This window comes from Platichthys flesus, chromosome 11, assembly GCF_949316205.1.
Source record: "Platichthys flesus chromosome 11, fPlaFle2.1, whole genome shotgun sequence".
NCBI lineage: Eukaryota > Metazoa > Chordata > Actinopteri > Pleuronectiformes > Pleuronectidae > Platichthys > Platichthys flesus.
In genome coordinates this window covers 5,800,982-5,814,053 of record NC_084955.1, presented here as the reverse complement: position 1 = coordinate 5,814,053, position 13,072 = coordinate 5,800,982, and the positions used below count along the sequence as shown (strand labels likewise).

General features: G+C 41.5%; 1 long non-coding RNA gene across 1 annotated transcript; it reads left to right on the top strand.

The window, feature by feature from the left end:
• Positions 1-8,941: 8,941 nt before the first annotated feature.
• Positions 8,942-12,618, top strand: LOC133964446 (uncharacterized). Its single transcript, XR_009923778.1, has 7 exons — positions 8,942-9,003; positions 10,598-10,631; positions 11,199-11,231; positions 11,495-11,509; positions 11,617-11,691; positions 11,881-11,905; positions 12,040-12,618. It is a non-coding gene; the product is annotated as an uncharacterized LOC133964446 (long non-coding RNA).
• Positions 12,619-13,072: the final 454 nt, after the last annotated feature.

The window sequence follows — 13,072 nt, the reverse complement described above, 5'->3', positions numbered from 1 at the left end:
CCTGAGGTGCTGGATAGTCTTCCAGAAACACTTTGGTGCCGACCGAAAGTCCTTCTCCATGGCCTCTCCGAACTTCCGGAAATTTCCCCCATTCCCTGATCCAACTCACAACCAGATGGTGGTCGGTTGACAGTTCCGCCCCTCTCTTTACCCGAGTGTCCAAAACATGCGGCCTCAGATCAGCTGACACAATCACAAAATCGATCATTGATCTGAGGCCTAGGGTACTCTGGTACCAGGTACACTTATGAGCACCCTTATGTTCGAACATGGTGTTTGTTATGGATAATCCATGACTAGCACAGAAGTCCAATAACAAACGACCGCTCGGGTTTAGATCAGGGAGGCCGTTCCTCCCCACCACGCCTCTCCAGGTGTCTCCATCGTTGCCCACGTGGGCGTTGAAGTCACCAAGCAGAACTACGGAGTCCCCTACTGGAGCCCCATACAGGACTCCATTCAGGGTCTCCAAGAAGGCCAAGTACTCTGAGCTGCTGTTTGGTGCATACGCACAAACAACAGTCAGAGTTTTCCCCCCTACAACCCTTAGGCGCAGGGAGGCGACCCTCTCGTCTACCGGGGTAAACTCCAACACCGCGGCGCTCAGCCGGGAATTTATGAGTATCCCCACACCCGCCCGGCGCCTCACGCCCTCGGCAACTCCGGAGAAGAATAGAGTCCAACCCTTATCCAGGAGTACGGTACCAGAGCTGAGACTGTGCGTGGAGGTAAGCCCCACCAGATCTAACTGATAGCGCTCCACCTCCCTCACAAGCTCCGGTTCCTTTCCCCACAGCGAGGTGAAGTTCCACGTCCCCAGAGCCAGCTTCTGCCGCCCGGGTCTGGTCCGTCGAGACCCCTGATCTTCGCTGCCACCCATGTGGCTGCGCACCCGACCCCAACGGGTCTTCCCACAGGTGGTGGGCCCATGGGATGAAGAGAGGGGGGGTGCCACGTAGTTTGTTCGGGCTATGCCCGACCGGGCTCCGTGGCAAACCCGGCCACCAGGCGCTCGCCATCGAGCCCTCCGCCTGGGCCTAGCTCCAGACGGGGGCCCCGGGCTTCCTCCGGGCTGGGTCACATCTCCTCTCCTTCCGTTATTCATTGAGGTTTTTTGAAAAACAAAAAGCAGTGGAAATGTACATATGACCCATCTAGTACATGAGGTATGTATTGTACATAACAGAGGTGGATGTAACTGAATTAATTTGCTTTGTTACTGCAGGAAAGTACATTTTTCGTGTACTAGATTTATTTTCAGGTACTTTTACCCCACCACATATATCAGTATATATCTGTACGTTCCACTCCACTACATTTTTACAATCATTGTGTTGCATGTTCACATTGATCTAGATCCCTGATCCAATAAAAGCGGGCAGGTTACATTAGATCCCTCCTCTTGCAGCAGGAGCATCACGGATGAAGAAAAAACCTGGAATGGATTTAGAAGTGGCAGATTCAGCCATAATAATCTCTATCTGTAGCAGGAGGGAATAGGATTCACTTTTCAGCTTTTAATACTTTCACTATATAGCAAGTACTTACTTTCAATCAAGTAGAAATATAATGTGATACTTTTACTTATACTTGAGTTCATTTTCACCTATTTATTTGTACTTTTACCTCGGAAAATGTTTGAGTACTTCCTCAACCATGGCAGCACTAGAAGGACAAATAATGAATCTATCTACATGCAACAAATTTTATTTTTGAGTGACAAAAACAACCTTTTAGCCAGAGCCAACAATACACAACATTCAACTAAGTCTGACATATGAATTTTATTGTTTGTATTCCTTGATTCTGATGAACTGAATTATTTTGAACCTACTGCATAGTATTGCAAAATAAATGGAATAAGAAGAGCAGCTACGATGTTGGTTATGCGCAACAGCAAAAAGTGAATGGCAAGGAGCTGGTATGAGAGTGAAGGAAGACACGCTGTTATCAGTGATGCACTGGTTACATATGTCTTTTGCTTCCCCTGGTGGTGACCTCAGGATCAAGACTTTCAGTGCTCTCTTTTGTCCTTCAGTTTTTCTGTTGTTTTCATTATCGACCACAAACAATTTAAAAAGTTTAATTAAATTTTAATTTAATTAAAAAGTAAATCAGACAATATTATATTTTCTGTTCAGTCACTTCTTCAAAATGGTCTGTCACATAAAATATCAAAAAACTAACTGACTTAAATGTGATCTTTAATACCCTGACTGTGTTGTGACACCTGATCAAGCAGCATAGACAGAAAACACACACACACACACACACACATACACGCACACACACACACACACAGCATGACAGAATTCTCCCTCGTACTTCGTACAACAGAAGTATGGAGCAACGTGTTGATTCAGCTGCAACGTTACACTTCACTTCACTCCATGACGCTTTTTGTCCTGTTCTTTTCATTTTCATATTCTCAACAGCTGACAATAAAGTCTTATTAGGATGATGCAGAGTCAGAGATAACATTTGATGTTTGCACTACAAAAGATAATTTGAAAGAAGCGTAAGTGAAATGTTTGGGAGTTAGTCTTGTCTTGTTCCTCTTTTCTTAGCACTGGCTGAGGGAGGAAAAGGGACCAATCTGGTATCACTATCTAAATACACAACACCCTCAGTCATGTGAGGATCAACCACTAACTGGCAAGGCTCTACATTCTTGTGTTTCCCCTCAAAGAATTATTGTCTCTTACAAATTATTTTCTATCACCTAGAGGATCAATTATTGACCTTATAAGCTCAAGACTTTAGTTCTGCTGTTTATGGACAAACACCATAAATACCATCATAACAGAGACACAGGTGTTATGTGTCAGTGAATGTGTGTGTGTTTGTGGGTCTCCGCTGATAACCTACATTGTGCAGTGTGTTTTATCAAGATGACCTCTAAATGCTATACATGCAGCATTTTAAACATTAACTATTGTCAATGTGAAGGTATATTTAAGTAACAGTGTCCTGAGCAGAGAATTAAGTCTAACTCTCTTGTGATACAAGCTCCTCCGTTATTTCATTTGTTCTTTCCCTTCCTGAGAAACCGCTGCACTGCCCACGTTTACAAAACATGTTGACTCAGCGCAGCGTTGTAAACATGACACCAAGTGCAACCCACTGTGACATTGCCTAGTGGTTTTGGGCAGCGCCATTTTGTTTTTTTTGAAACCCAGAAGAAACCATATTTGAAGGATTTGGGGTTGAGCCAGACTGAGAACTCACCCACAAATGCAACCTGCACCCATGTCCCAAAGCATACCGTGTCTATTTCTCTCTAAATGGGATCCTCATTTAAAATATGATTATCGTGTGGTTTTGAAGAAGACGGAAAACTAGAGCATCATAAAGATGTTGATTGAAGTACTCTCATATAATTCTTCTAATAACTTCAAAAGAAACCAAAGAGTTATTTGGAACCAGTGGAGTCACCCTCTGCTAGTAATTCGAGAGAATACAGGTTTCTAGCAATTCCGCGCTGGCTTCATTTTTTGCATCTGAAGTGACAGTAAAGTCTCCGTCTAGCAGCAAACCAGTAGCTTTGATGAGATGCCCAATGGAAGAGGTAGGGATGTAGCCTGCTAGTTGCAGTGGCGTTTCTACATTAGGGGTACTTGGGGCACTGCCCTACCAAATCCAGATGGCGCTGTTGTGCAGAAAGCTCAATACATCTGTTCTTTGCGGCAAAATATATTTTATTTTATTTTATATGCAAAGTAGCGTGAATGTGTGTGTGAATAAACTTGACTCACAAGCATTATAGTCTTGTTTTGAAGTAATTTGATTCGTGTGTGTTTCTGTCTGTGTGCTTACCTTGTCAAACGCTTCTCTCTTGCCGTCCGTTTCTGCTCTGGGGGCAACGGCCCAAGCTTAAGACTGTTGCCATGGAAACACCAATGAGCGTGAACCACACAGTCCAAAGTTGACAGGGCGGAGCTGGGGCACTTTCAGATGAGCCCCACGAAATCTGGCTAGGAACTCGACTGGTCCAAGTCATCAGTCCCTTAAAGTCATGGCCAGGTTAAACTAGTAGGGGGTCCTGGGGCAGATTCATTGAATTACATATGCCTTTTCAAACTAGATGTGTTATTTATCTAAATTTGCATATTATAAATTGTTGTCGAGTGATGTCACGGTTTTAATTTTTAAGTTTTGCTTCAGACATCGGAAATGTTTCATATATTTGATATAGATTTGTAACTCATATCCTTCCAAGCCAAACTGTTTACATTTCTGTAAACACAACGTAAGAAATATTTAGTGTGAAAGTACAATCTGCTTTTGTCAATGTCAGAATTTATTGGTCACTGTGTGTTACAGCTCGCTCCAGAAAACACTCTGATGTCCTTTGAGAAGGCTATGGAGGCAGGAAGTGAAGGTCTGGTGTCCGACGTCACCATCAGGTCAGTGGGCGTGAAAAGTATTTCTACACACTTTACTGTGTTGATAGCTGTTTTGTTGTCATGGTAACAGTTATGACGGAGTCCCCTTCCTGATGCACGACCGCACGCTGCGGCGGACAACCAACATCTACAAGGTTTTTCCCAAAACCGGACCGTTACCACGGCGGCCATGTTTACCTGGGCTGAACTGCAGAGCCTGAACACCGGCTCCTGGTTCCTTTCTGTGAGTCGCACAAAACGCACAGTAGACAATATAGAGAAGTGTTTTTATTATAAAGGATTTTAAAATATATAGCTGTTAAATTAAGATACTAAATATCGAAGTGTGCATCACACATCAGCATTTACAGCAGCACCACACAGTCACCAGTGAGCAGGTGAACAACAACGTCGCCTCTGGGATGAACGTCGCCTCTGGGAGCAGCGTCGCCTGTGGGAGCAGCGGCGTATCTGGGAGCAGCGTTACCTCTAGGAGCAGTGTCGCCTCTGGGAGACTCATCGCCTTTGAGAGCAGCATCGCCTCTGGGAGCAGCATCGCCTTTGAAAGCAGCATCGCCTCTTGGAGCAGTGTTGCCTTTGAGATCGGCATCGCCTCTGGGAGCAGTGTCGCCTTTGAGAGCAGCATCACCTTTGGAAGCGGTGTCCCCTTTCGAAGCAGCTTCGCCTTTTATAGCAGCGTCGTCTTTGATAGCAGCATCGCCTTTGATAGCAGCGTCGCCTTCGATAGCCTTTGATAGCCTTTGATAGCAGCGCTATCAAAGGCTATCAAAGGCAACGCTGCTGCCATTGAGAGATTTGACCTCAGAAGCTTGTGATTTCAAGTTCTCTTTCTGCGTTTCTTTCTCATTGTCCTCTGTCTTTGGTGGAACTGGACAAGCGGCTTTGTTGGGGTTCTTGTGGTCTTCATCTGATGAGCTGTCAGACTTTTTAGCTTCACCCTGAAGTCAAGGAAACTGATAAAACGTTAACAACCGATGAGCCGATTGAATTTATTTTCCGAGCTTATTTTCTCTTGGTTCTAGAGATTTAACCACAGGAGATTCAGTCCTCTGTTCTTATTGGAGCAGCATCGCCTCTTGGAGCGGTGTCGCTTCTTGGAGGCGCGTCGCCTCTGGGAGCAGCTTTGCAGAGTCTCCTCTGGGAGCAGCGTCTCCTCTGGGAGCAACGTCGCCTCTGGGAGCAACGTCGCCTCTGGGATGAACGTTGCCTCTGGGAGAAGCGTCGCCTGTGGGAGCAGCGTCGTGTCTGGGAGCAGCGTTACCTCTAGGAGCAGTTTCGCCTCTGGGAGACTCATCGCCTTTGAGAGCAGCATCGCCTCTGGGAGCAGCATCGCCTTTGAAAGCAGCATCGCCTCTTGGAGCAGTGTTGCCTTTGAGATCGGCATCGCCTCTGGGAGCAGTGTCGCCTTTGAGAGCAGCTTCGCCTTTTATAGCAGCGTCGTCTTTGATAGCAGCATCACCTTTGATAGCAGCGTCGCCTTCGATAGCCTTTGATAGCCTTTGATAGCAGCGCTATTAAAGGCTATAAAAGGCAACGCTGCTGCCATTGAGAGATTTGACCCCAGAAGCTTGTGATTTCAAGTTCTCTTTCTGCGTTTCTATTTCATTGTCCTCTGTCTTTGCTGGAACTGGACAAGCGGTTTTGTTGGGGTCCTTGTGGTCTTCATCTGATGAGCTGTCAGACTTTTTAGCTTCACCCTGAATTAAAGGAAACTGATAAAACATTAACAACCGATGAGCCGATTGAACACCAAGTGAAACCAGAAACAAAAATAAAGAGCAACAGCCTCAACTTGTCTCTTTAACTTTTTAATTATACTCTTCTTAGGCTTTTAATTATGAATTTAAATAAAAACAAATCCAAATGTATGAGGTAATTTCCCATCATGTGTCTAAACGTAAACTATTCAGCTTCCGGTTGATTTTATTTCTTAAGCTGCTTGAACTGTTCAGATGTTAAGAAAAAATAATGTAATATAACTATGAGACTTCAATTTCAGGAAGATTTGCTCATCGTGATTTCACAGTTGAACATTTGATTGAGTTTTTGTTCTCTACCTGGTTGAATTTGTTGTTGATAAGAAAACAAACTGTGAACTTGTCCTGACCATTTCATCGTTTGTGTGAACTTTTCACAAATCTAAACTGGGTTTCACGCTCGCCTTAATAATCTGCTCCAGATTTCACAAGTGGGGATTTTGAGCTAGATTTGGTTCTGATGTATTCTGGATGGGAAAACATTTTTGAAATACGTATTTTTAAATCTTCCTTATTCAAGCTTTCTGCCACATTTGGTCATGTGATCATATACAGGAGGATCATCCAATGTGAAGGTTTTGATTCTTCATTTTCATCTTCATCTTCATCTTCATCTTCATCTTCAGTCAGACGATTCAGACACAACCACTCGTTATGACGTGACTGAAAGCTCATGTTCAGTTTTGTTCAGCCTCTGTTGGTTTGTTGTTTTCAGAAATGATTCCAGTATTGGTGCTGATCTGGGTTTGACCTGTAAACTGGACCTTGACTCTGTCTTACAGTGGAAACCCTTTCCACCTGTTATCTGATGGGTTTGTGATGTTTTTTTAACATTATTACTATTTCTGTAAATTCATCCAACTTCACTAATGGACTCAAAAAGACTTGCTGTGGTTTTAATGCTGATCAACGAAGTGATAAGCTTGTTTTAAAGGAGCAGGAAATCATCCCATACATATATTTTTTGTTCACAGCTCTGAAATCTTCCTTTTTGGTGTTGTTCATGATTTGATTGTGCAGCAGAGCTTTACTATCTTTTATAAGTGTAGTCTGTAGCCTTGCCAGGATTTCCAGGGTAACTAACTCAAGCAGGACTGTTTGGTTCTGTGTTGTAAAGTAATGTAAGAGCTGAGTAGTGGGGTGGCTCATAAATGTATACAAACCATATCCAAAACAAGATGTCTAGTCTTCTATCTCCTCTAATTCTACCAGTGTCATGACATTGTCATGCAACAAAGTGACCTTCATTCAACCTCACAAACAATGTTACAGGAATCTGCTGCTAAAGGCAGACAGACACACAACAGCAAACACACAGGTACAGTCACAATGTGGTGAAACTGCTCTGGATCTTTCCACATTGTGTTAAACAGATTTTCTCTTCTAAAGAATTACAAAGTGGATTTGAAACATTGTGGTTATATTCATGCATCCAGGATTTAATGGGGAAAAGTGTCCTAATTGTAAATTGTGTGTAGATTATTGACATCAAAAAACATTATTATTAAATTAAGATATTATATGAAATAGCATGAGAAAATGAAGAGGCCACTGTGAAGCTTCAGTAATGCTAGCTTTATTCGTTCTTTCAGAATTTTCCTAACCAGTTGCCTTTTTATCTGCTTTCAAATTATTGTATTATCACTTAGATATACACAAGCCCACACACCTCAACACAAAACACACTTGTGTCTTTGTGTCGTCGTCTTTATCTCCTATGTCCTCACAGTATTATCATTCCTCAGGAGGCCAATGCATGCCACAGCTTTGTCAGTATGTGACAAGAAAAGTTATTAATAGTCGCAGATTATCACAGTGACAAATGCACTCACATATCATTGCACACACGTTTTGCAAGAGGGCGACACCAACAAATCTACACCTAGAATAGAGCTGTGCTTTTATGTAATCAAAGATATTGTCAAACGCTCAGCTTTGGGGTTATTCAATTATTAACCTGATGTAAGGCATTGACAAACAACACCTCACAATTTAAAAAGCAGCTTCTTTCAAGCAAGGTCAGGAGATACTGAGCATAGAACAATTATAATTGCCCCCTACTTCCCAGGAGTAGTAAAAGGAAAATGCCTGACAACCATCAGGCAAGCACAGTGCAAACTACTCCACAGAGAGGAGCATCAGGGGAATACTTGGGATACCTGACAGTAGACAAATAAAGTCAACAGAGGCCCTGCAAGGGAGAAGGAAAACAGGGGAGCAGGATAGTACACCCTCTTTGTATCATCTCACATATGAGAATTTGTCTGAAAAGGAAGTAAATATCTTATTCTGACTCATTTAATATTTGGCCACAATAACGCTCAAGTCAAAGAATTTGAGTCATTTAATTAGATCTTGTCTTAGTTTTCTTTGTCTCAATATCACCTGTAGCCTCTCTGAGTGAACCATATAGAAAATCCTCAAGAGGATGTTATTTGAACTTTAAAGCTTTAATGGTTATGACTGGTACCACAAGCAGATCTGACATTAAAATATTTATATAAAAAGTTGCATCAGGGTCGTGTGTAAGATTAAAGGTGCACATTAAATGGCCAGAGCCAAGTCGTGTCTTGACTTACCTATCCACATGCCCACACGCTGATGTTTATGGAACAACATTCCCACTAGTTTCCTGTACACACACCAACACATGTCCCCTGTAACCATATCACATTCACACTGGATATATGCACAAACTCACACACACACAAATGTTTATACCCCACACAAAGAGGAGGAGCAGGCGCTACTTTTTCAGGTGAAATAGAAAAGACATACTTTTAACGAGCCAGTGCCACTGGAACATTCACACTCCTCAACTCCTGCATCCATCAGATCAGGTAAGCACAGGTACATGTATGGTGAAGAGCAAGGCCGAAATGTAAAGCTTATCATATTGGGAGAGGACAGTGTCTTAGACAGAAGGACATATGAGGGGTTTGGGTAATTTGAAGAATTAATTAATTTGTATTTATTTCTTTAAAATATACGATATTCATAATATGCCTGTGATGCTGAATTAAAATTGAAGTTTCACACATAACATTTAATTAGTTGATGTTTTCCTATGTGTGTTTAGGCGATGATGGGCCTCTATTGGTATTTCATGGTAATCTTTTTAAATGCACCAGTTTCATTAAGCTGGCACTGATTTATGTTTGGTCTTGCATTTTGACATATTGGCATTTTGTCCTACTGTTTTGAGTTGAGCATTCAGCGAACATTGAATGCGCTCTGAGATGTACTCGTTTTAACTGTGTTCAATAATATCCAGTAAACTGGCCAAAAATAAATTTCTCTTTAAAACCACTTTTAGACAAAGTAGAAAATCTATTCTGTTCAATCCTGTTTGTCACATCATCTGGGGAGCGAGAGATATTTTAAGATGTGGGATATGAAAGAAAAAGGCCTGACCTTGACTAATGTCATGCTAACTGGGAGCTAGAACTTTGTGACAAAGGTCATGATGGATGTAACACAGAAGACATGATATCACCTCTTTGTATCATCTTTGGCTTCAGAAGAAAAATCCAGTGTACAGTGTAAATTGCTGCAGGACTTAAATACAGTGTTTGCTCTTTTCGCAAAGCCTATTGCTTTGTTTCACTTTTTTGCATGCATGTTTTCAATAACAGGTCTGAGTGTTAAAAACAGAGCTAACTGTCAATTGAACAACACATTTCAGGAAAAAATTGTTTTCAAAAAGTTATGAATCCAACCTCCATTGAGATTCAAGGTTGTCCAAGGTCAGTCAGAGGTGAGAGTACCTAACATAATCCCTTGTAATCACAGTTTATTCTTTATGTTTTAAATCATAGTTACTTTATAGCGGTGTAATTAGGCCAATGGGTCCAAACAACCCTTATTAAAATAATATTACCAGCAATGGAAGATATTCAGCAGCAATATCCTATAACTATATATTATCAATTTCCTAATGCATATTAGGAAACTGTAAAACTGTCAGTAACTTCACTGGGACCATATATTATCAAATATACAATATGAAGTGAGTCTAAAAAAGAAATTTCTCTTGAAAAGTTGAAATTAGTCAGAACAAAATCAAAGAATAACTCTTGAGATACTTTGAAGCACATGACAGTGTTTGGCTCGATACAGTGAGATCTTTCTGTGGTTTGAGTGGAGGTTGAACGACTGTTGTCTGCAGACCTGCTGCGTTTCCCCTCAGAGACAAAAAATGATCCAATGTTTACTCTCCAAACACCCACCATGCCTCCCTGCCGACGAAATACTGACCCCTCACACCACAAAGACGCCCTTCCCAGGGAGAGGGAGAGGCTTGAGCTGTGTTGCTTGGGAGATCATGCCTTGCTTTTCCATTGTTCCTGTTGTTCTATCTCATAATCATGTTCTCTCTCCTTCTCTGTCTGTCTCCCCTTCTTTCTCTTTGTCTGACTCCTCGTTGTGTTGAAGATGGCTCAACTCAATATCGTGGCTGTAATGGCAGGTAAATCATATATTTACAGCAGATTCTTTCCACATCAGTGTCGTGCATTAAAAAGAGTAGACAGGAGCTAAGGAAAAAAAAGGCCTTTGATATGTTTTATGGTCTCATGGTCGTGGATTATTGTATTATCTCTGTGACATAATGCTCACTGTTGGTGCATCAAAGACACTGCAGGAAGATAATACAATTTAGACAAAACACTAAAAGTCGTAATCTTCAAAATGCAGCAACTGGAAATTGTTTGGAACTTGAAGAATGTGACTGTGAATTTTTGAAACAGGCTTATGCATAAATAACTGTACAAAATGGACTTTAAAGGCCTTCAAAGCAATTCCCACACTCCTACTGATCTCTTTGAAACATACAAAACGTCCCTTGTGTCAAATACTTTCAATGACCAACAAAGTTTTTGGGCATTTTATTAATCCCGTCCGAAAAAAGACGAGCTTCTACAATGTCATCTCAAAATGCTGACTGTGAGGCGACTCCTCCAAGGCCCTGACTGTACACAAACAACTCCCTCCCCATCAACAAAATTAACATTTCATTTGTCTGGCTCTCTTGCAGTGCTTTTCACCCTTTTCATGGAAACTGAAGCAAGTAAGACCAAAACTCTGCTCTGCCCTTATCTTGTTGTGAAACTGGTTTGTGAAGACGTTTGAACTTCTTTTGTCGCCACAAAAAAAACTGCTACCCCCGGTGAAGGTCAGATGCCGTAAAAAAAAGAGTAAATGTAACCCAGTAACATGGACCACTGTGTTGCTCGGGCCACAACTTACATCGACACTAGCTCTTTTTTATACAATAAATTCTAGCAATTTAGTCTCTTTCTCTTATTTCTTCTTGTCCTCTTGTGTTTGCAGGTGCATTTGATTACAGTAAGTATCACAACCTTTATCTCCCTTATGATGTACAACCCATCTATTGTCACCATTTATTAAATTCACCAGGACCCTTTTAATTTGTAACATTTTTTTTCCAACAGACTATAAATCGCTACGAATTGGAGGCTTAATCGTGGCCTTCTTGTTGGTGTTTGGAGGACTTGCCGTTTTACTCTGTAAGTGCTAAAGCACTGTAATCTGTGAAAAAAATACATTAATACTGAATAATGTGGACCACAACATCGTTTGTGAGAATAATTTCTTATTAAATATCAAATCTTACAGCCATTAAGTATAGTCAGAGAAGTAATAAAGATGTGTGTGGAAGTGTAACCGCAGTAACACATCTTGGTTTCTCCTCACAGATAACAAATGCTCCAGAAAGGGGAAGTAAGTCATTATTTCCTCTTTAAACTCAATGCTAAATCTATGTCGGCTCATTTTTCGTGTCATAGTCTAACAAACGTCATAGTCTTGCAAACTGCCATGCAAATCCTGCCCCTCTCTTCTGTCTTACTTTGTAGAAAAGTGGAGGACGACAACAGTGAAATCTGATATCAAACCTGATAAACTGGTTTTCCCCTGGGGGAAGAAGTCGACAGGGTGGAGAGATCTGTTGTGTGTTTGTGGGTGTGTAATGAGGGGGATGGTTTGGTGCAAACACTCCGGCTCAGATAATTCTTGTACAGACCTGTTAAAGGAAAAAAACTTTTATTTGAATGAAAAAAATACTAACTGAGGTTCAGCGTATTTTGACAAGGGTGGAAACGCAGCTATATAGAAGGATGTGATGATGTCATTAGAGAAGACCCCCCCCCCCTCTCCCCCTCATTATTGTTTCATATATATCTGTACTGATGTGTAAATCATCTTTATTCCTATAGAAACAATCCTGCATGTCTCATGTGTGCTGCTTAGTTGGGTCACATTGTCATAATGCGACACATAGCTTCTAAAAGTGTTGGAAATAAAAACAGAGTCTTATGTTTTGGTCTTTGTTCACTTCCTGTTTGCTGTATGATCAAGTGGTCAAACATTTCCTCACTGAAAGAAATAGTAAACAACAACTTAATTAAATGAAATGAAAATAAATGTCACTGTACACTAAATCATAACTTTGGTATTTCAGTGTTCTTTTTTACAGCTATGTCAGGGCTAGATCCAGGGGCGGGGCCAGGGTGGGCACTGGTCCCCACTTAAATCCCCAAATAGCTCCCTGCCCTTTTTTAATAAACTACTCACTTACTAACAATAGTTACTAAAAATATGACATTTTAGGGATGCATCCTTCAGAGACCACAGTTTACTGGCTCATGAAGACCACCTCCATTGCGGGCCGCGAATACTGAATTGAAATGAGATGGCCTGGTCCACAGACGATTTCTGTGACGGGTATCTCCATCTCGTCCCCCTCTTGTTGCTGCTACCTAGCAACAGAGCTGATGTTCGATACGACAAGAGAGTTTAATGCCATTTGTTTTTTTAACATGTACTGTTAGCTGTTTGGTTGAGTTGAAGCCCTTTACTTGCTTTTCTTCTCACTTTCTCTTCGCTTAA